At 36.2% G+C, this 22004-nt stretch overlaps 1 protein-coding gene and 1 long non-coding RNA gene across 6 annotated transcripts in view; one reads left to right on the plus strand and one right to left on the minus strand.

The window, feature by feature from the left end:
* LOC149797379 (uncharacterized) overlaps positions 1-22004 on the plus strand; it is a 137415-nt gene that overhangs the window by 78470 nt on the left and 36941 nt on the right. The window lies entirely within an intron of this gene.
* Positions 1-22004, minus strand: part of LOC149797381 (uncharacterized) — a 67494-nt gene that overhangs the window by 20038 nt on the left and 25452 nt on the right. For all 5 annotated transcript variants that reach the window (XR_016421807.1, XR_016421804.1, XR_016421808.1 and 2 more), the window contains exons 2-3: positions 7779-8874; positions 2461-2538 (exon numbers count right to left, since the gene is read on the minus strand). This is a non-coding gene — a long non-coding RNA (uncharacterized LOC149797381). The remainder of the gene's footprint in view (positions 1-2460; positions 2539-7778; positions 8875-22004) is intronic.

The raw sequence follows: 22004 nt of genomic DNA on the forward strand, positions 1-22004 counted from the left end.
AGGCAGCTATAAGAATCAGTATGTGCCTTATGCATGACTAAAGTTCACTAGTACTATAACAAATTAGCATACTTTCATCACCCCTCAACCATCTAGATTTTTAGATATTTACCTCTGTAGCAGACACACATAAATACGTAAGCCAAGTCGACAGGTCATTTGCAGCCCAAGTTACGCATTTGATCTCCAATGCAAATCTAACTGTGACAGGCAGTCACCAACAAGCCAACCTATTTCCAAGCCTAACTCAAAGTAAATCTGAACCACATTATAGATTTAGCTTTTGTGTGAATTTATAAATGCTAGGCTCGTGATAATTAGGTTCATGCCTTCTACCTTAAAAATTAGGGGAGTGTCAAAATACAAAACTATCCAGTGAGACCTTAAAACACTGATATATTTTATACAATATTAACATTCTGTATTCCCTCACAAATTCATGGAGTTACAAAATTTGAGTAGTGTTTGAAGTAACTCCTCTGATTCAAGGATTTTTCAAGGTTGTGTATAATGCACTAACTAGATAGGGGACATATGACAACTTAACAATTTACGGTCTATACTGAATGATTTGGGGACAGTAATTCAGTAAGTACAGCACCCCCTCACTACTGGGCCATTTATTATTAAACATTTACTGCTATACTGTGGATATAGTCATAGATCTCATTTTTATATGCAAAATGTATCTCATTTAAGGTTGTCTAACTAAAAGGTGGTACTCCATGGCTCCCATCAACAACTTAAGAGAGAATATGGTATTCCATGGCTCCCATTAACAGCTTTAGAGAGAATACAGATTTCCATGGCTCCCATTAACAGCTTTAGAGAGAATACGGTATTCCATGGCTCCCATTAACAGCTTTAGAGAGAATACGGTATTCCATGGCTCCCATCAACAGCTTTAGAGAGAATACCCTATATATGTATGTATGTATGTATAAAGTTTAGAGCCCGTCAGCACAATACTTGAAACATGGTGCTAAAGGAATAACAAAGAATTGCAAAAAATAAATAAAATAAAATGATTTAGACAAAACTGTCCAAAAACATGTAAACAAGATAAAAGGTAAAAAGTAGTGTTACTGCTTTGTAAAAGGTATATAAAATAAAAAGTAGTGGGAAAAAAGGATAAAAGCCTTGCAGTATAGGATCAAAATCTGTTATATAAACCATTCCCCCTAATCTCCAATTTTCTCTTGTGGTAGATCACCATAAAATTTCTTCATCTTAGTTCACATAAAAATCTTCTGCCTTGCAGGTTGGAAGTTGATACACTTGACAAAAATGTATTCCAATGCCAGTAGACAGAAAGGGTTTGTACTCTGGTCCAGGTTCACCCATTGAGAACCTATGACCCTGCCATTTGATCATATTCCTTAATAAAAGTTGTGCACGCTGTAAGCAAAGTTCTTATGTGGTGTGCACTGTATATGGTAGGGTGTACATAAACCTATACAAGGCATTCTATAATACTGGAAGTAGCAGATATAGATTTTAAAGTAACATGAGGGGTTTGGTCATCCCTCAACAGGGGTACAGGGTAACTGGTTGTTCTGACATATTTAGGTGGATACATTTCTCTGCTAATGGTGCTTAGGGAATGTCCTACACTAACATAAGGCAACAATGAAAAGGTACTCATCCACTTAGTCAACTCTGGGAACAATCAAATTTGAATAAACGATGCCCCCCCCCCCCCAACCATATACACTTTTTCAAAGGCCATCATGTGAGTTCTATCAAGGATGGCTTGCTTCAGATTAGATTATATAAAGCTAAATTATGAATAAATAACACACACTGTACTCTGGTCATTTATACCTTCTGGACACAATGCTCAATATCACAACTGACTTTAATATCGGGTAAACAAAAAAAAAGTTGGCAATAACTACTATGAAATAATGAATGACGAGTTAAAACAGTGACAACAAATTTCTTTACAAGTCTGAATGGTATCTAGCTGTATTTCAAGTTGGGCTGTGATCCAAAGATAATAATTAAAAGAGTTACTGTTGAGAAACAAAGGTGGGTGGGTCAGACACTCAGTGGCTACCTCTTCACCAAATAATAATGCAGAGAGCTGAAGATCAAACCCATTCCAAGTCTCATCATCAATATCAAACTGCATACCTACATAATCTGAATGAAACCCAATGATGTTAACATTAGATCTTGTGAAAGTGGGTGGGTTAGACAATAAGGGGCTTTAAAAATGTTCAGTTTGGATGTATAACTGGAAAATCTAACATGGCCATCAGTTTTAAGCTACCTACTAAATGAATTAAAGATCCAGCCATAATTATGGAACTTAATGCACAGAAATGAAACTGGAACAGAAGGAAAGGCGCCATTAATTATTCCCTGCTGTCTAAAAGATTAACACACTGACCCTTGATAAAAAAAGTTAAAAATTATTAAAAAATTTAACTTCAAAAGAGGTTTGTTAAAAATTACCTTTAATGCGAGATCTTACATGACTGGAGAAACCCCCTTTCGTTTTGAATCTGCACTCACATTGGGCACAATGAAAATCTGAAAAGAAAAAGACAAAGAAAAATCTATGCCATGAAACATGATGTATGTGGATATCATATAACATTTTTTTCCCCTCTGCAGGCATAAAATGAATTTTTATTTTAATGATGATGACCAAAAGAAATTGCCATATGACCAAAATGAAAATGACACCAACCAGGGCTGCTGAGGTGCCATTTTTTTTCTAACCCTGCAGATCTGTAGTCTGAAAGAAAACTATTTCAGTAGGCAGTCGATATTTATTGGTTAAGTCAGACCAATTTTCAATAAAGTATAACAAAACATCATGTACTGTTATAGCCAACTTGGAAAACATGCATTTGAGAAGTTCAGAAGCATGATGTGAGTTAGCCAAGGCAACAGTTTGTAAAGTAAACTTATGCCTTTCTTGATCAATACTTTACTATGTAAGACTTAATCTTCTCAGTGTGCACGATATATATAGTCCTGTATTCTAGTTATTTTAGTTTCATAATGTCTAATAGTGTCTGAAAACAAGTTTAAAAGACAGCAAGTTGTCTGTCACATTGATCCAGTTATGGAGTGCAAACCTATTTACCCTGACAGATGTCAATCAGTACAAAAGTGACCTGTCCAACAATTTAGCCAGATGTCCCTTATTTGTCATCCTGACACTGACAGCTGGAATGTCTAACATACAGTCTGAAGCACTTTGCAAAGTATGTATTTTGTTGTTTTTAGCATAGCTGATCCTCTAATCAGCTGACCCATCCCCACCCAAACCATATTTTTCACAAACTGGCATATTTTCATTTCTATTAGGCCCATTCCCCCATTGTGTACTCAGAGATGTAGAATATACTCAATGCATCCTCCTGATGTCATAAGAGGTGACTGACTCAGGCAGGAGCTGCAGTGACTAGTACAAGGTTAGTGTGCCAAATTGGCAACCAAACAGGTTCAGGTTTAGCTACCATGGCGTCCTTTGGTTAGGCATTTTACTCCAATTGCTTTGGTAGTAACTAACCTGTGTTTCTGTGCTGTAAAATACCAAAGTCAACCAAATCATTTATATTAGGACCATCTCATCTGTTATTCAGAGTGATCATATATCACTGAGGCATTATTTTATTTTACTTGTCAACAGTTGATCATAGCATCACACACAAAAGCTTGATCTTGCTCACTATACAGATGCTTAAATTTAGTGCCATAGCGCCTTCTCAAGCACTTCAGTGATATTGCTAAAAAGTCTAATAATTGAAAAGAACTGGGGTATAACTTGACCGCACTCATCATACAGATGCTGAATATTATGCCAAAGAGCATTCTCAAGCACTTCAGTGATAGAGCTGTGGAACCTAATAAATGAATAGAATGCAGACAAACTACATCTTCAAGGAAATTGACAGCATATAAAAAAGATACCATGAACTGAAGCTCACATGTTTGTGAAATATTTCCCAGCAACTACAGTGAAATTACAGCAGTAAATAGCTCTGGAAGTGTGATAAATGTTTACCTCAAGATTCACCCACACAAATTCTTGTAGCAACAGGTTTAAAAGTGAAAATACAGTCAAAACAATGTATTTAATCTTAAAACATATACCTGCTTGATTGGTCGTATTAGCTAGGTCACTGACTGATCATATTAGCTAGGTTTCAGATTGGGGGAAGAGTGGTTCCACACTCAACAAGAGTCCACACAGAGACTGACACTCTACTGACCAAAAAGAATTTAAAGGAATCTATGACAAATCTGTGTTTCTTTTCCATTTAATGTGCTAAAACCATCTCTAATACTCTTGAGCAATGAGCTTCAAATTTGCTGCCACAGTGGACATATTGGAAGTAATATCAGCACCATTTTCATTAGGACCAGTTGGATATCATAAGAAGCCTATTAGTGAAAACCCCATGTTGATATACCCATCCATTCTAGATTAGCGATAATTAGATTTCAATATGGCCACCAAGGCAGCCATATTTGAGGTCAAATCTGCGCCATTTTCATGTTGGACCAACTAGACATCTTAAGAAGTCTTTTGGTGAAAACCCCATGTCAGTATGACTTTCCGTTCAGGTGAAGCAGCAATAACAAGATTCTGAAAATCAGTGATGTGATGGTCATACTGGCTGTCATATTTGCATCGTTTCCTGTTAAGACATTAGACATTATACAAAGCCTTATAATGAAATCCCATACTGATTATGACAATTGATCAAAAGGTAACATATTTTCAAGATAATTACTGTGGTTGCCAAATGGAACATCCCAGCAGCACCATTTTCATTTAGGACCATCTAGACATTGGGGTGGATGTGTGTGTAATGTTTCATGGTAATCTTCCAAGTAGTTTACGAGAATTAGTGAAAACTTGTGTCAACAGACAGACAGACAGATGAAAAGACCATCACATAATATCTACTCTATGACCAGTACAGCTAAAAACAAGAATCCCTATAAGCACTGAAACAGCAAGAAATATTGCACAAAAAACAGAGTTTGTTTGACTCCAAAATCCCGAGTAGAGGCCTTTAAGGAAAAACGTGTCAGTACTAAGAATGTATGCATCAGGGAAAACTCTGGGGTCATGGTTTTGCATCTCTTATCAGAGACCATAAGGATATTGCTACACTACTGGTAACTGAGCCAAGGAGTTTAACTCCAACACATAGATCTTTTTATATAGATATAATTGATCCTAAATTGTCCTAAAAAGAATATATGTTTCTACAGAGTAGACTGTGGTGGAGATTTCAACCAGAGAGGTAATATATTGACAACCTGATGGGACTCTGAAACCTGTAATCTCCAGTATATTAGACTCAAACTTTTTCACTAAGTAAAATATTTAACAAATTGTCATTCTCCTTTTAGAATAGAGTGTGGTGCAGGTTTCAACCAGAGAAGTCAGCTTTGACTCCCTAGAAGGGGTTCTGAGATTTGGAATCTTCACTACAAATTTAGACAATATAAACACATTTGGATTAATTGTTTTATTTAAATGTCTATTTAATAATTTGAATTTTAGTTGTATTTTTTTTTTTCAACAGAATCTTCACTACAAATTTAGAAAATATAAACACAAATGGATTAATTTTTTATTTAAAAGACTATTTAATAGTTTAAATTTTAATTTTCCTTTTTCTTTTTTCAACAGAATATAGTGGAGATCTCAACCAGATTGTCCTTACTTTGGAAACTTGGGACTTCCACTATAACTTCAGAACAAACTTAGAAAAAGAACCTGATTTGGAATTACGTGCTATAGCACAATCAGTTAAAACTTAAATTATAAATGAACACAACAAGTATGTGCTATGGTACATTCAATTTAAACTTAAAATAACAGAAAATTCTCCCAACACACAGTGTATGGAGGAATTCATCTATCTCCAATTGATAATAAAAATGTTGTGCTATGGCACAACCAAAACACTTAAAGCAAATGAATGACCCCCACCACCATGTGTGGGAAACCCCTGTATTGAAATCAAGCAAACAATACCTAAACCCCATACCCCTATATGCTATGGCATATATTCCTATAATAGACACACTACATGCATACACACAAACAATAATACATCTCAGACAATTATTATTTTTGTGTCTATAGTAGATAGGAAGAAAACTAGGACTAGATAAGCCATCTGGTCATTTAGCATACAAAACATTATACATACATACATAAATACATACATACATATTTTTATAAAAAAAAATTTAAAAAATTAATATAAAAAAATAAACCAAAAAAATAATTAAAATAAAATTAATATTACAAATAACACAATACAGACAGAAAGACTGGTAAAGTCACTTCAAATAATCAAAATAACTTTAAATGGGGAAGGAAATTAACCCAGGGCCGTAACTAGCCTTTGGGTCAATAATGCAACCTCAATCTGAAGTAACTGATGGAAATCAGGCCCACTGTCAGCCCGGACAAAGGGAAGAAAGTACACCTTTTAACTTCATGGGATAATAAAACTCACATATTTGATGGATAAAAAATGGAAAAACCCTATAAAAAAAGTCTATAACGCATTATTGTTTTCTGACAATTACACTTAACAGTCCTCAGAATAGGACTGGGGGAAACCCACACCAAATACACTTTTAGAAAAACAGGGTGTCATTTCTATGCTCTAACCAGCCATACATGCTGAGGTGGGGCTAAGGAATGTCAACAGAGCCAAGGAACTGTTGTTTGCATCATACTGTAGTCCAAAAGAAATTCATTAATATTTTCCTTTCATTTGTCCTCAGGATTTGCTAACCAGTGAAGTGTTACTTGTATTCAACAGAAAGCAGCATTAAAGACTAAACAGAAAATAAAATGTTTATTAAGTTCAGATTCTTGACTTGTGCATAGGATGTCAATGAAAACAGGTATGATTTGGCTTATTCTGGAAAGGTCACTTGCACTAAAAAATCCAGTCATTTAATTCAAATGCAACTATTTCCCAAAAAATACAACATAACTTATTATGATTTGTTTTACATGCAGCATGTGAATAAGTGCGCAACATAAGCAAGATGGTGTTGGTGCATTCAAATGTAGAACTAATGCACTGGATTTTTACAAATTTTTTTTAAAAATTAAGCAAATATATAATACCTAAAATGGCTTGAATCCATATTGAGCCATGCATTTAAATAATACCTGGCATGACTCTTTTTCAGCTGCACATAAGTTTTCACATCAAAATAATTTAAAAATGTGTCAGTGTGTCTAAGCTTCCACTCTGCATTGTTGCAGTTGCTGTCCATTCTATTTAACTTGATCAAAATGTACCCGTTAGAACAAAATCTCTCTTATCACTCATTCAAAAGGTACATATATTTCTCATAAAATTGTGTGTATACATTATTGTCATCATTTAGGTCCTGTTATTGATGCAAAACGTAATTGACAGAAATAACCAAACTTTACTTGCTTGACAGCCAACTAATAACTGAGAAATACCAACTCTACTCAATTCAATTCACAGAAGGTGATACTTACTTGAACTTAAACACTGAAATTGAAGGGTTGTAACAGATTCCTTATTGTATGATATACCAGTCTTCTCTAATTAACTGATCATGACTTTTTACTTCAGCATTTCTTGCCATAATTATAATACAAAATATATTGAAAGCAAAATCTCCTGTCTTCGTAAAGTTGACATTTACTTGGATCCCAAACTGCTAACATCACACCCTTATGATATTTGAAGAGCACCATACAACAACACTTAAAGATAGAAAGTAAAGTTATGTACCTCAGGTGAACAAGCATTATTTTCCTCTTGTTTGTTGGAGGCTGGCTTTAAGTTGAAGAAATAGAAGGGGAAAAAAATCGTAGCCAGCAAAAATAAAAAGTTAAAACTAAAAACTAGATATAATTTATTACACTTCTATAATAAAATACATTATAACAAGAACCGAGTGTTCTTTAGATAACTATTTTCCATGCTGATATTGTTTGTAACTGGTAATGATATATTTCCAGAAGGAACCTGTGGATTCAATACATGCAGAACAGTATGTGAACCACACTTTGTTGAAACCATAAAGAATATTTTAAGGGCATCTATCTAATCATAAATTGGACAAACTGGGAAAAGAGTGTTCATAGATAAATTGCTAAAATTGGGAATTCAGCATTTATAAGCATTTTTCATTGGAACATTTTTAGCCTCCTACAAGTCCCCCGCAACTCCAGACTATTGCATCCTCTCCCCCACAAACACAGAACTTTTATTTACATTTTATCATTGCTTGCATCTTAAAACCATATGTCAATAATTAGAGTCATTGTGAGGTTCTGTGTGACTCCCTGTTAGTTGTTGGGGTGGGATGCTCCCAATATTTATTTGAATTACTGAGGAATTCCCACCCTGGCTTGTTTTTGTAGGAAGTGAAATTAGTGTTAGAGAGAGGTAAAGCTCTAGGGCCCCCAGTCAGCAATACTGACAATTAAATTATTAAGAACACAAGGGTGAAATCCAAAAGAATAACCATTTGATAATACAAATTAAACGATATTAAGTTCTCAACCAATCTGCTTCCTCTCGACCATGTGACAACCTATTTCATCACATGATTTTAGTGTGAGATGGCTTTCCCCTGTACTTGGTTGCTACTCATCTCAGTTTACTACGCCACTTGCTTTCCTCCTTCCAGCGTTCTCCGATTCTTCCTGTCTTCCTCCCCTTTTTCCTTCCTTTCTCCTCCTCCTTTTCTTTCTCTCTTTCCTTCAACGAGGCTTGTTCCCCGCCTAATTCTATTCTCTACTTCTCCTTCCGGTGTTCTCCGCCTATTTCTATCCTGTCTCTCTGAGACTCGGGACTTCACTACTCTGTCCCCAAAAGCTTCCTGTGAAAACACAAGGACGTTAGCATATGTGTTAGCCATCTCGCTCACACTAAATCAACAATCACTCAATCATCAGATCAAGGTTATCTACATCTTTGGTCATGCATTCGTGCACATTGAAAAACACAGACGTTCTTATAAAAACAAACATTGCAATAAGAGTGGTATCCTACTTATCATACAGAAATCACTAAATTGCATCACATCAATATATATATATATATATATATATATATATATATATATATATATATATATATATATATTCTTAACCTCATTATTCTCAACAATATCACAATAATTCGATGCATTTCTGTACATTACACTCACACAAGTGTACACAAATATTCAAATATCCATATTATTTAAATTTACACACTGCAACCAGTTTACAAGCTACCATTTAATTCACAATGGCAAAATCTAGAATATCACATGAATAAATATAGTTTACTACGAAGTAACTAAATAGCGAAATACAATATTAATTCTGCCGAGCGAGCAATCTACATAATCATAGCTCATTTCTCAAGTACACATGTAAATTAAACAAGAAAAAGGTAATTCTACATGCTAACGATTCTAGTAAGTAAATATACATACTACACTTAATTACAATTACAATGCTGTAACATTCTGCAACAATCGAGCAAATAACTCGCTGACCTTTACGAAGCTTTCTGTCCTTAGAATGTACTAAGAGTTTTCCTGCCAAATCACGAGTGGCTCCCTCAGAGTGAGTATATTCTGCTTTACCAGTACGACGGCTTACGAATCACTAACTCGTTATCAGTTCAAGTGACTGTTAAGTTCTAGTTCGAATTGATGGCCCCGCCCTTCCTCAGTTCTGATTGGATATCAATTCCACCCCCAGTCGGTCCAACTTAACAAATGAGCCTCAGGCCATCTGTCAAGCGGAGAGATTTACAATAGCATCGAGGGTCCTTTGTTCTTACAACAAAACTTTCAAAATCCATATGCTAGTGTTAACACCTAACGAAGGCTTCTTGTACAAACAAAATCGCCGTAACAGTGCAGGGTCGAAATATTCATTGCGCTAACCCATTCCTTTGTTCCTGACTTACGTAATCGTGGGCAGGCAAACATGACAGTCATCAAAAAAAAAAAACAGTACATGTAGACAGATATGTAAATGAGGGGAAAAAAAATCAAGGGAATCCAGATACAGTTAGAAGAGCAAAGACAAACATACACATGTATAAAATAGATAAATGGACAGGTAGATAATGGTTTTGAAAATGGATAGATTTTTAAGAGAGAGAGAGAGAGAGATCTGTTTAGGTAAAAAAACAATATTAAACAGCCAAGAACAAAACCATTTGAACTTAATTTTAATGTTTGAATATAACATGACATTTTTCTGTATCTACAGTTTCATTTAAAGAGCCATTGATTCAGCTTTAAGTATGCATCCAGCAACAAAACAAGTTAAAACTGAGTCTCTAATTGAATAGTCCAATACACTAGAAAGTTCTGTCTTGAAAGATCACCCCTTATGCCAAAAAATAATGGTCTTTCAATACAGGCGGTCTCTCATGACAGGTCAACACTATATAACCAATAAATCTGTTAAAGAGAACATGGTCTCTCAAGACAGGTGGTCTTTCATAGCAGTGGTCTCTCAAGACAGGTTTTGCTTTATTAATGAATTCATTCTTTTTTTTTTTTCTGGGGAGTGTTGTATCAACTCGCATGTCTGCTTCCACTTCCATGTCATCTGATTTTCACCTAGAATCAGTGACATGCATCTAAACAATCTTTGACATGCCAACTTTGCAGAGATTTGTTTCTATCCATTTCATTATTTGCCAAACTGCAAGTATTGATTAGTATCATATAATAATCACATAAACAATACCGGTAGATTACAAATACTGCTTGTGGACTCTAAGACTTCCAAGTGGCTAATCATCTGAGATGAGTGCAAACACACCTGTGAAAGAAATCTCAAGAGTTATGATGCTAACAATAATCACCTCGTCAGCTTTAAACTAGTGACAGGCATCAAAACAATCTTTGACATGCTGACTGGTTAGAGTTAGTAATCTCAGCACTTGAAACTCACAAACTGCCCCTGGCTAGGTTAGGACTTTAAAGTAGGAAAATCTGTATACTTACAAATATCAATACTGAAATATAACTGACAAGTTAAAATATCAATGTGTATTTCCTATTGTCAAAACTTGCCTTAAATAGTAAATATCACATTATCATGTCTGCTCCAGACCTTAACATTGACTACAATATGGAAATGACAGACTCTGGCAGTACATCATGTGAAATAAAGGATCGATAGATGAAAGAAACTGGGGCAGTTATAATATTAAAGAATGCAGTACATATTGAAAAAAAGATGTTGATATATGTACTGATACTGTGGAGAGATTGCAGAGTGTAAAACCAGTGTTACAAAGCATTACTAATTGACCACGACCTCTCTCTTTCTAAACATTTTTACTTTATAATCCACCGAAGATTCGACTAGGTTGTGGGAAACAAATGAATTTAACTCCTCCATTTAGATGATATGGATGTCAACTTTCGAAATTACAAAGCCCCTTTTTGATACCTTTTCACAATTAGAGTGTATCATCAGCATCTTTTACTATAGTTGAGACAGGGTCTGCATTCACTATTCCGGTTGAGTTCTCTTTGTTGTCTGCACTTATGCTCTAACTTCTGTATATTTAATGCCTGTTATTAACATTTATGTCATTTTCATTGTAAGTTCATTTTCCAAAATATGAAAAAAGGTCTTGGTGACTTGTTTTTTATGAGTCAAAGCACATTTCTGCATTCTTTAAAAAGTGCCTACTGATACTGTAGTGCCCTTAGTCTAATCACTGAAGTAGCAGTTATTATTATCATTATTATTGTCACATATTAATGATTAGACAGTACTGTCCAACTCAAACTCAGAGAAAGCAGTGATCACTTTCATCATTTATATCTGCGTCAATACAAATTTAAATATGATGTAAACAACAAGGGGCATCTTTTATGTGCCAAACAATCGCAGGTGCTTACATGTAAATACACAGTTAATAGAACTTCAGTTTCTTTGAAGCGATCACATCAGATAATGATTAGCTGTTAATTAGACAAATTGGTTTCATGCCTGTTTACCCAAGTCTAATCGTTAGCTATTCTACAGATCAGACATGACTAACAAAATATATAAAATGGGGAGTATTACTGTGGAAACCGAGGGGCATCGTGGGGATGCATTACACTGAGAAAAGGTGTGTCCTCAGATAATTTCACATGTATTTGATGCAGAAGCGTGCATCCCTGAAAGCCTTCAATGTGTTCCCTGGACAGGCACATAATTCTAAGAACTGTTCAGTGGCTTACTTACTTGAAAAGGTGTTTTTCAGACAGTAAAATGTTACTCCTTATCATCAGACTGAGGTTCTGGATATGAACATGTTTTGCAAAGACCAACTGGTATAATCTAGTTTACAGGTCAACCTTGTATGTAATGTGCAGTCCACCCAATCTCGTTAATTTTGGCTTTTTCCTACTCCTATATTGTAAGACCATGACGCTGATATTTATGTTTTGGGCATCAGGGTCTTACTGTCTAACTAACAATACTGTGTAGTGTGTTTAGACGTTGACTAACATTGTAATGAAAGTCAAATATTCAGGAACATCTCATACAACTGGCAACTAAAATAACAGCTCTTTTCTACAAAGTAAAGCCACAATGTTTAAGTCAGAATTTACTTACTCTGATGTCTTTTCTCTAATAAATTCAAATTCTTACAAAAGAAATGGACATGTTTACAAGTTTTGTTGGCCAATATTTCAGTTGACTGGAAAGAGATGAAAGCCAAGAATGCCGAAATTGGGTTGAGTTGAAACATTATTCTTTAATGAAACAAATTAAAATATATTATGCCTAACTGAACAGTTAAACTGTAAGCAACGCTTTGGGTTCTTCAAGAAACATATTCCCCACATGAACCTATTCTTTAATGAAACAAATTAAAATATATTATGCCTAATGGAACAGTTAAACTGTAAGCAACACTTTGGTTTCTTCAAGAAACATATTCCCCACATGAACCTACTTCGGCAGGCCTCAACTAACATCACATTTTAGCAAAATTCAAATGTAACTGAACCTAAAAAAGTATCCATTTGCTCATGTCGGATTTTATTCCACCAGGATAAAAACAGCACAGTAAATATATTCATTACATATCAGTTTGTGAAAGAGTGTTGATATGGGCTGCCAAGTGTGTGAGATATTCCTGAAACTTTAGCTACTTGTTCTGAAGTTAACCGACATCGGAACACGCAATACATGCCCGTTATTTGGGTAGTGTATATGTGTGTGTGTGATTTGGATTTTTAACGTAGTTTTTAAAAAAATCACTCATATCACTACGATGTTTGCAGTGAGTTTATAGTGATGTCTAGCACTGGGGCATCATGCAGCAGGCATGTAGCATGATGTCCCACCCAGTCACATCATCCTGACACCAGGCCAACCAATCGTAACACTAACCTCTTAATGCTGAGTGAGTGCCAAGCAAGGCAGCTGTTAGTACCATTTTTGTAAGTCTTTGGTATGACTATGTCAGGGATCAAACCCACAACCCTCTGTATCCGAGGGGGATGGTCTAACCACTAAGTCACTGAGCGGTATTTTTGGGTAGTAAGACACTATATCAAAACAAGCATGTGCTATGTCTTACACTGTAGAACTAGCTTTATTCTTGCAATGCCATATTAATGTTGAAATCATACAACCTGATACTAACAGAGGTAGTATTTTGCGTCGTACGACTATTATACTCGAATACAGTATACACTTATCTGACAATAAAACAAATATTAATTCATTTAACTTGTGGGTCATTTCATAAAATTGGAAGTAACCGATACCGATATGAAAGTAACAGGTGGGTGTTTCCCCAGCAGTAGCTGGTTGCTGAAGTATAAAATGTAGGCTTGTAAATTACCCGGCTACCAGCCCTTAAGTTAGGATGCTTTTGTAATGGATTTCGCAGTTCAGTTTAATAATTATATTAAAAAGAATGGTGATTTTCACAAATACCTTAGTTTAAAGCATGTTTAAACTCTTACGCTAAGACTACAGAGCGTCTGCTGCGTGTCTGAATGACACCAAAATGGCATTGAATCCATTACTTTTCACAATCAAAAGTTATTCCAAACTTAAAAGAATAAAGGTAGAATATACATGTTATTTTCAGGGTACATACCCTTCTTTCGCCAAAGCTAAAATCTGCGCCCAAAGGAGCACAACATCTGCATTACTGCATGCCACCATTTTCCATTGTATCGGTGCTAACCTAGTACGCATGCGTGCAGTATTTGACATTTCAAGACGAATGGTTTTTTTACTCTGGCCAAGTTTTGTTCACATTCGAAAAATATAATTTCAACACTTTTTCTACGATGGAGGTTTTTCTATTGTCACTCTGGATTTAAATATCGGTCGCCTTTCTGTACTATGATACAAAATTTTGACCATATTATATATAGGTTGTATAATAGAAAATGTTAAAAAATTAAATATACCCCAATGGTCACTATTTCCAAAAGAAGCAAATATATACGGCTTTTCAAAGATTCTATTTATTTTTCAAATGTGACTAACTAGACTAAATATTTTATACCCTTTACCTCATACAAGCGTCTTTGGACGCCTCTATTCCATTCGTATGGAAGCGCCTTTTGACGCCTGCTGTAAACATCAGCCATTCTGAGCTAGTTTTCGTAGTGCCACCTTCGGGGAAAACCCCACTATTAGATACTATATTCATTTCTGCGAATAACAATTATGTCAGATCACGTGGTCGCTATTCATGCACTGATTGATATCTGCTATTTAAAGTAACTGGGTCGAAATCTCCAGTCTCCAAAATTAAAACATAAACAAAGTTGTTTTTTCTATTTATTTGCCCGTAAATGTGGTTTGACCATTAGGGTACCAAAAATTTCAAGGTTGGGGGACATAGTCCTCTAATGATCGCACTTTTGTCCCCGTATGGTATCGTTCGGACTAATATATATAAATGGACCATTACCAGATTTTGACTTAATTGGATTTGCTTGTATCGAGTCATTTAAAATGTCTAAAAATCTCTGCGATTAATTATACTTGGTTTGGAAAACATTTTTCAGAAAGAAAGTGGGCACCAATAGTACTTTTACGGTATATGCTCGATTGTGCGATGTTAACACTGTTGATTGTAAGTGAAGCAATTATATCATATCTGAAACAAACCGATGTTTGGTTACCACAACAAAAGAAATATTCCAGTGATGAAAACCCCGATATAACTGATTATGAGAATACAATAGCAAAAGATCTCGGTAGAAAAATAATCTGCAAGTTCACCCAAGGAGGAGCATATGATCACAGACAACATTGTACAAGATTGATTATGGATGATGCTGTGTTAGATTTTATAATCGCTGATACAACGAACAGAAATACTTTTATAAGTTGAGAAATTGCTTTCTTGTCAAATAGAACTAAATTAGGTACAATTGTAAGTTATATGGATGGTGTGTCACCTCAGTATACTCATTTAAGATCATTGATGCTTGCGTACGTTTCAATAAATCTATTATCGATGATAAATAAAGTTTCTACACTTGCTGTCAGAGTCGCTACAGATTCATTTTATATCAATAAAAAATATTCAGGATTACTAGAACAACTACATATTGGTACTTGTACATCATGTGGTTCATGGAGAATAAAAAAGGAAAATATACTCGATTATTCCGAATCAGCTGATGTTGATATTAAAGATATTTATTGAAAAAAACATAAAAAACTACAATTGTCATCTGCACCTTTGGTATACGATCCAATAAGTAGAAATAAAATGGTTTATCTAAACGGACCGGGAGGTTCCGGTAAAACCACTCAAGCGATTGAACTGTTTCAGAAATCAGATATGATCGTGCTGACACCCACACCTAGACTCGCGCGAGAGATGAAACAACGAGGAGTACAATCATGTACTTATGATAGCTTCTTCCAATGGAAGAGTGATGCTTGGACTTCTTCGAGGATGGGAGAAAAATACATTCCGAGGATTATATGGGATGAAATATGCACGGTGCAGTTAGAAACATTAAAAACATTTCTTGATTGTCTGTTAACAAGAAATACTACTGTGATAATGTGCGGCGATCACGGTCAACCACCACCATTTGTTGGACCATCTCCACATAATTGGTTAAAAAATTTTGTTGACTATTACGAAGAAATAGATGAAAATCATAGAGCAATTGATGAAGAATTAAAACAGTTTAAAAAATTAATCAGACTACAGCCGAATAAAATTCAGTGTGAAGTAATGCGTGGAATAATTTCAGAAACAGCCATGAACAACTTTCTGCAGACGTGGAAACCGAATGATCTGATAGTTGCAAGTAGAAAAATAGTTCGTGATACACTTCAGCGGAAATCGTTTCAGTTACATAAAGAAAAATTTCCATCATTGCTGGTTCTGTTAAGTTATCGACCATCTGATACACGGCGGCAGAATATTGACATTGATATACCGGGACAGACCGAGAAACAGAATTTAGTATTAAATGATATTATCACAATTGATATAAACTCTGTTGAAGACACATTATCGTTGAACAAATCTCCGTGGACACTAGGATAGGCACTGATGATTCACTCATCTCAAGGATTAACTATTTCTGATACAGTTGTTTGGATTATAGATGATCATATCGAGTGGTCAAACTTAGTTTATCTCGCAGTGTCTCGAGTCAGAAGAATATCTCAGTTGCGGAGAATTGTCTTGGACGAGTCAGTGACTAGTGATGATATTGACAATGATATAATAAGGAAAAAATAAGCTGATTATAAACAATCTGATTTAAAAAAATCGATTTTGATCTCGACGTTGAATTTATCAATGCGCTGAAACAACAGCAGAATAATCATTGTACAAGTTGTAACTGTGTGATGTTATGGAGATATTCAAATAATAATCCAAGACAATTTACTGTGGATAGAAAAGATAACAGTCGCGGTCATACACAAGAAAATACCATGTTGACCTGTATTGAGTGTAATCGACGTAGGGGTGCTAGTTAAGTGATCGTGGTGGTAATTGCGTATCCTCAGGAATCACCTGTAATTGCTCATGTGTAAATCAACGTTGAGGAGCAGTTGAATCTAATCTGTAGATTGCGGGTCTACCTGAGGATTTTGTCACGGTGGATATCTTATGTGTGGTAACACTCCAAATAGGATCAGTCACTCTTTTCTTACCACCGTCGAGTTCACTGGGTTCATATAAATACCTTACAGTGGTGTTACTTAATACTGGTTGCGCTAAAAAATCACATTGTTGTATTGGTATATTTTTTTTGTAATTGCATTAATAGGTTTCATGATGGTCGTTCGAGTTATCTCACTATTTAATGCGGTTATCACACTTGGTAATCTTGCAACCCATTTACGAGATCTCTTGTCTTGAATAAATTCCTTCGCATATTGATATCCAAATAACGCTCAGCAAGTGTTCAATTAAATCGTTCAACAATTGCCTGATGACGATGAATTGTGGTATGTCCCTCGTTTGATGGTGACATTATGTTGCTTCATCAGTGATGATACTGGACCAAAAAATTCCTTGCCAGGATCAACCTGTAGCAGCTGTGGCCATTGCAAGGGTCCTCGTTGATAAATTTGTTTAAACGCAGAAGCTACTTCAGCAGCTGTCTTTGTCAATAATGGTTCTGCTTCTTTATATCTACTTGCAACATCAACGATAGTTAGCGCGTATTTGTGCGTTTTTCTGTGTACAGTATCGTGTGGTAAAAATAAGATATCTGCTTGATGAACTTCATTAGGGACGCTTGCATTGAAATATGCATACTAAATTTGTTTCGGCGGTGGTAGGTAAATTTGCCATATTGCCTGTTTAGATAACCACACTTTAGCAGCAACATGTGTGACTTTTGCTGCCTCGGCTAGTTTACTAATTGCTGCGTTACCTTTCCAGTATCCTCTTGGGGAATAATAAATCGTTTCCATTTATAATTAATTACCAGCACCTAACGCTAATTTACCTTTCATCGCGGATCTTATTAACCAATTAGCTAGTGATTCTCTTATATTTTAATTTTTTATAGAATTAAACGCATGAATTAATTTCACATCTGCGATATGTTTGTCTTGTAGATTTTCACTTTTATACATTGCATCATGAACATGACATGCTTTATCAACAGCGTTTATTGGAACCCACCTGGTTTTGGTTGATCCTGATTGTCAAGTCTGATATCAAGTCGAGTACCAGGACCACAATAATTATATCCTGGTAGATGTTTTTCTCCTTGGTATTTAGCCTATGAAGTTCCTGGGAAATTTGACATTAATTTAGCAATATCACCACCATCTTTTATAGGTAAAAAAGAACTTTTTTTATCTGTTACATACTGCACATCTTCCACCATATGGTATTCTCGCATTTTTTTTTGTAACCGTGGATAGATCATTAGTTGGGGTTTTACTTCTACAGCATAAACAATATAGATTCATGTATTTATATTATATGGATGCAACTGATTTCTCAGCAACTCGAAAACGAGAACCTGTCAAACACCATCCTGTGTTTCCGAAGTCGATTAGGATGATAATAAAAGGACCGGATCTGGATCACGCAAGATGCAATTGTTACTTAATCTTATAATGAGATGGCTAAAATGGGATAAGTTGTATTTGGTAGCACCATCAGTTGAAGATTAGAGATGCTACGATGTGCTTAAAGATTTTAATGAAAACGCGCGATTACTGGACGACGATGTCATTAAATTTATAGCCGATATTGATGAAGCACCATCTGTAGATGATCTAGATGGATTTATTAATAATTTAGTTGTATACGATGATCTGATGCTAGACAAACAATCAAATCCAGCTAGAATATTTTCTCGAGGAAGACATAAAAACACTGATGTGATATATGTTACTCAGCGATATGTACAGATTCCAAAAGTAATCGGGATAACTGTAATGTTTTAGTTGTGTTTAATGGCGTAGACACATACGTTGCGCAATATTCATCAAGCTTGGTGTAGCGGAGATATGGTTATAATTAAATTTAGAAATTTCTTTTCACGAGCGCAAGCTACTCCGCATGGATTTATAACAATAAATTTATATGATCCTAGATCCCGATATCGTGTAGGTCTTGATAAGATATTTGGATGAATAGCAGCAGGGAGGGCGCGACCTCAATTAAGACGTACTTGCGTAAACAACGTGCATAATAGACTAGAAAAAATCACCAACGACAATAAAGTAATATTAATTAGAAATTCCATAGAGACTCTCTCAGTAAAGTGTCGACGCTTTTTAAATTGCGTTGACGCTTTTCTTTTTGTCAATCATTTGTAGGAAGGCTTATTTTGGACGTTTGGACGTTTTTCGACCATTGGTCTGTTCGCCCTCCCTGCTGCTAATGTTGCAATTTTAAGCAAAGGCTTTGTTGACGAGCTTGAGGAAATGTCACGCCCCGATGTCTCACTTGTAAAGATAAGCCTAGTAACATCAACGGGTGAAACCTCTCCTTTCTTTGGTGAGGATACCGTATATATCCATATAGGGGAACATAAATTTAAGCATAAGGCACTGATAGCTGATATTAAATCAGAAGCAGTTTTAATTTTACTGAGCAAACAAATTATCATTGTAAAGGGTAATAAAATCCCATACTTTAGATACAGCTAAGGATGCTCAGTACACTAGCTGCATGCTAGCGGTCACTGAGAAGGTTATCGTCCCGCCAGACAGCAAAGTGTTGGTACCGGGGATACCGATGGGAATTATAGCTAATACAAATGTGGGTCTGGTATCACCAGCTTCAAATTTCACAGAGACATGTGGTCTCCTTGTCGCTAAGGCCCCGATGAACGCTTCTCGTGGATATGTGCATTGTGCGTAGTGAATTTAAGCGACAAACTGCGTATTAGCTACAAAAAATACAGTTAACGCTACTTTAGACTTTTAGAGGAGTATATGGTCGAATCACATGAGAACGTTAATGCCGTTACGGCTAAGGAAGGCAGTAAATCCACGCCCACCGAACTCCCTGAGGATTTGATAAATCTCTATGACGAGAGTAGCAGGAATTTAAATGGCGTGGAGAAGGCTTCATTGAAGTATTTGCTTACTGAGTATCGAAGTATATCCTCGAAGTCACCAGATCACATGGGCCGAACACGTTTAGTAGAACGTTCGATTAACACCGGTAATAACCTACCGATACGTCTACGACCGAGTCGTATACCCTTGGCAAAAGTTAAGGATGCTGAACAAGATATTCAAAATAAATGGCTGAGCAAGGGATCATCGAACCTTCCTCTTGCCCCTGGTCGGCCCCGGTCGTACTTGCTAAGAAAAAGGACCAGTCCCTTCGCTTCTTTGTTGACTGCAGGTAGCTAAATGACATTGCAATAAAAGATTCGCACCCACTTCCTCGTATCGATGATACCTTGGATGCACGTTCAGGCTGAAAGTGGTTTTTCACTCTTTGATTTGAAAAGAGGGTATTGGCAGGTTGGTGTGGCAAATGAAGACCGCCCAAAGACCGCATTTTCCATCCCTGGTGGAGGTTTATGGCAATCTACTGTCATGGCCTTCGGACTGACCAACTCACTCTCACTCGCGACTTTTGTCAAATTGATGGAAAAGGCCTTGTCGTGGCAAATATGCCTCGTATATCTCGACGATATTATTATCTTCTCAAAGAATTTCAAGGGGCAATTAGAGAATATGAGCAAGGTATTTAAAAGGATTTGCAACCCAAACGTAAACCTCAATCCTCAGATATGCAAATTTTTCAAGAAAAGGTATCACTTAGGTATAGTGAATGAAAACGCGGTTCATACGGATCCCGCAAAAATATCGGCAGTGGAAGACTGGCCTATACCCAAAACCCTAAAAGATGTTAGAGCACTTCTGGGACTCTGTTCCTACCATAGACGTTTTGTTTATCATTTTGCTGATATTGCCAGGCCGTTGCACAAATTAACCGAGTCTGGTCAAACTTTTGACTGGTCAGAAAAGTGCCAAGTCGCATTAGAGACCCTAAAACAATGGTTGACAAGCGTTCCCATCATTTCTTACCCTAAATAGGAAGGTCTATTTATTGTAGACACTGACGCTAGCAATGAAGGTATGGGTGCTATTTTGAAACAAAAACAAAATGGCATCAAAAGCGTGATTAGTTACTTTAGTAAAGCTTTCATTTGAACAGAATGAATGAAGGTATTGTGTAACCAGACGAGAACTACTAGCAATATCTTATTCGATCACATTTTCCATCACTACTTGTATGGACGATTTTTCAAGGTCTGCCGTGACCATAGTGTTTTAAAATGTCTCCTCAATTTGAAAAATCCTCAAGGGCAAGTAGTCCGATGGATTGAAGTCTTATCTTCGTATGATTTTACCGTTGAACATCGCCCGGGACGTGTTCACGGTAATGGCGAGTTGTTTTCGAAGACTATGCTTCGAGAACGGTTGTAATTTCTGTACAAGGGCAGAAGAGAGGTATCTGGATCTGGCAGATGTCAGACCCATGATGATGAAAAGGACCGAAGTATCCTGGACCGAAATTGCGAACAAGCATATAAGGCACGGAACCGGTAATTCAACAGTCGAGCTACACTAACGAGGCGCAGCTGGCGAGAAACCGCGAGTTCTTGAAACAGTTGCGTTGGTGTAGGCGTTGAAGGTTGCCTTTGGAAAGACACAATTCTATCGGTTGACGGTAGATTGCATTTGCATGGTACTTACTTAGCAACAGAAATCGAACTTAATTATGGCAGTATATCACATTTACTCACCAAAGTGAATATAACTAATTCAGTACAAGCTTGTACTCGGTCAGGTAAGTTATATGACCCGATAAATACAGAAAGTGAAAAGGTAGAAGGCGAGAATGAGGGATTCTTTTCAAAAGGAAAAGATGAGAGAGTTGCAGAGGCAGGACGCAGTGCTTTGCCATGTTAGGGAATGGAAGTTAGAGGAGCAGAAACCTTGGACACAAATTTTACACCTACGTGTTGCGATCAAATATTATTGG

The sequence above is a fragment of the Sinohyriopsis cumingii genome, chromosome 6 (assembly GCF_028554795.1).
Source record: "Sinohyriopsis cumingii isolate HCF-2022 chromosome 6, ASM2855479v2, whole genome shotgun sequence".
NCBI lineage: Eukaryota > Metazoa > Mollusca > Bivalvia > Unionida > Unionidae > Sinohyriopsis > Sinohyriopsis cumingii.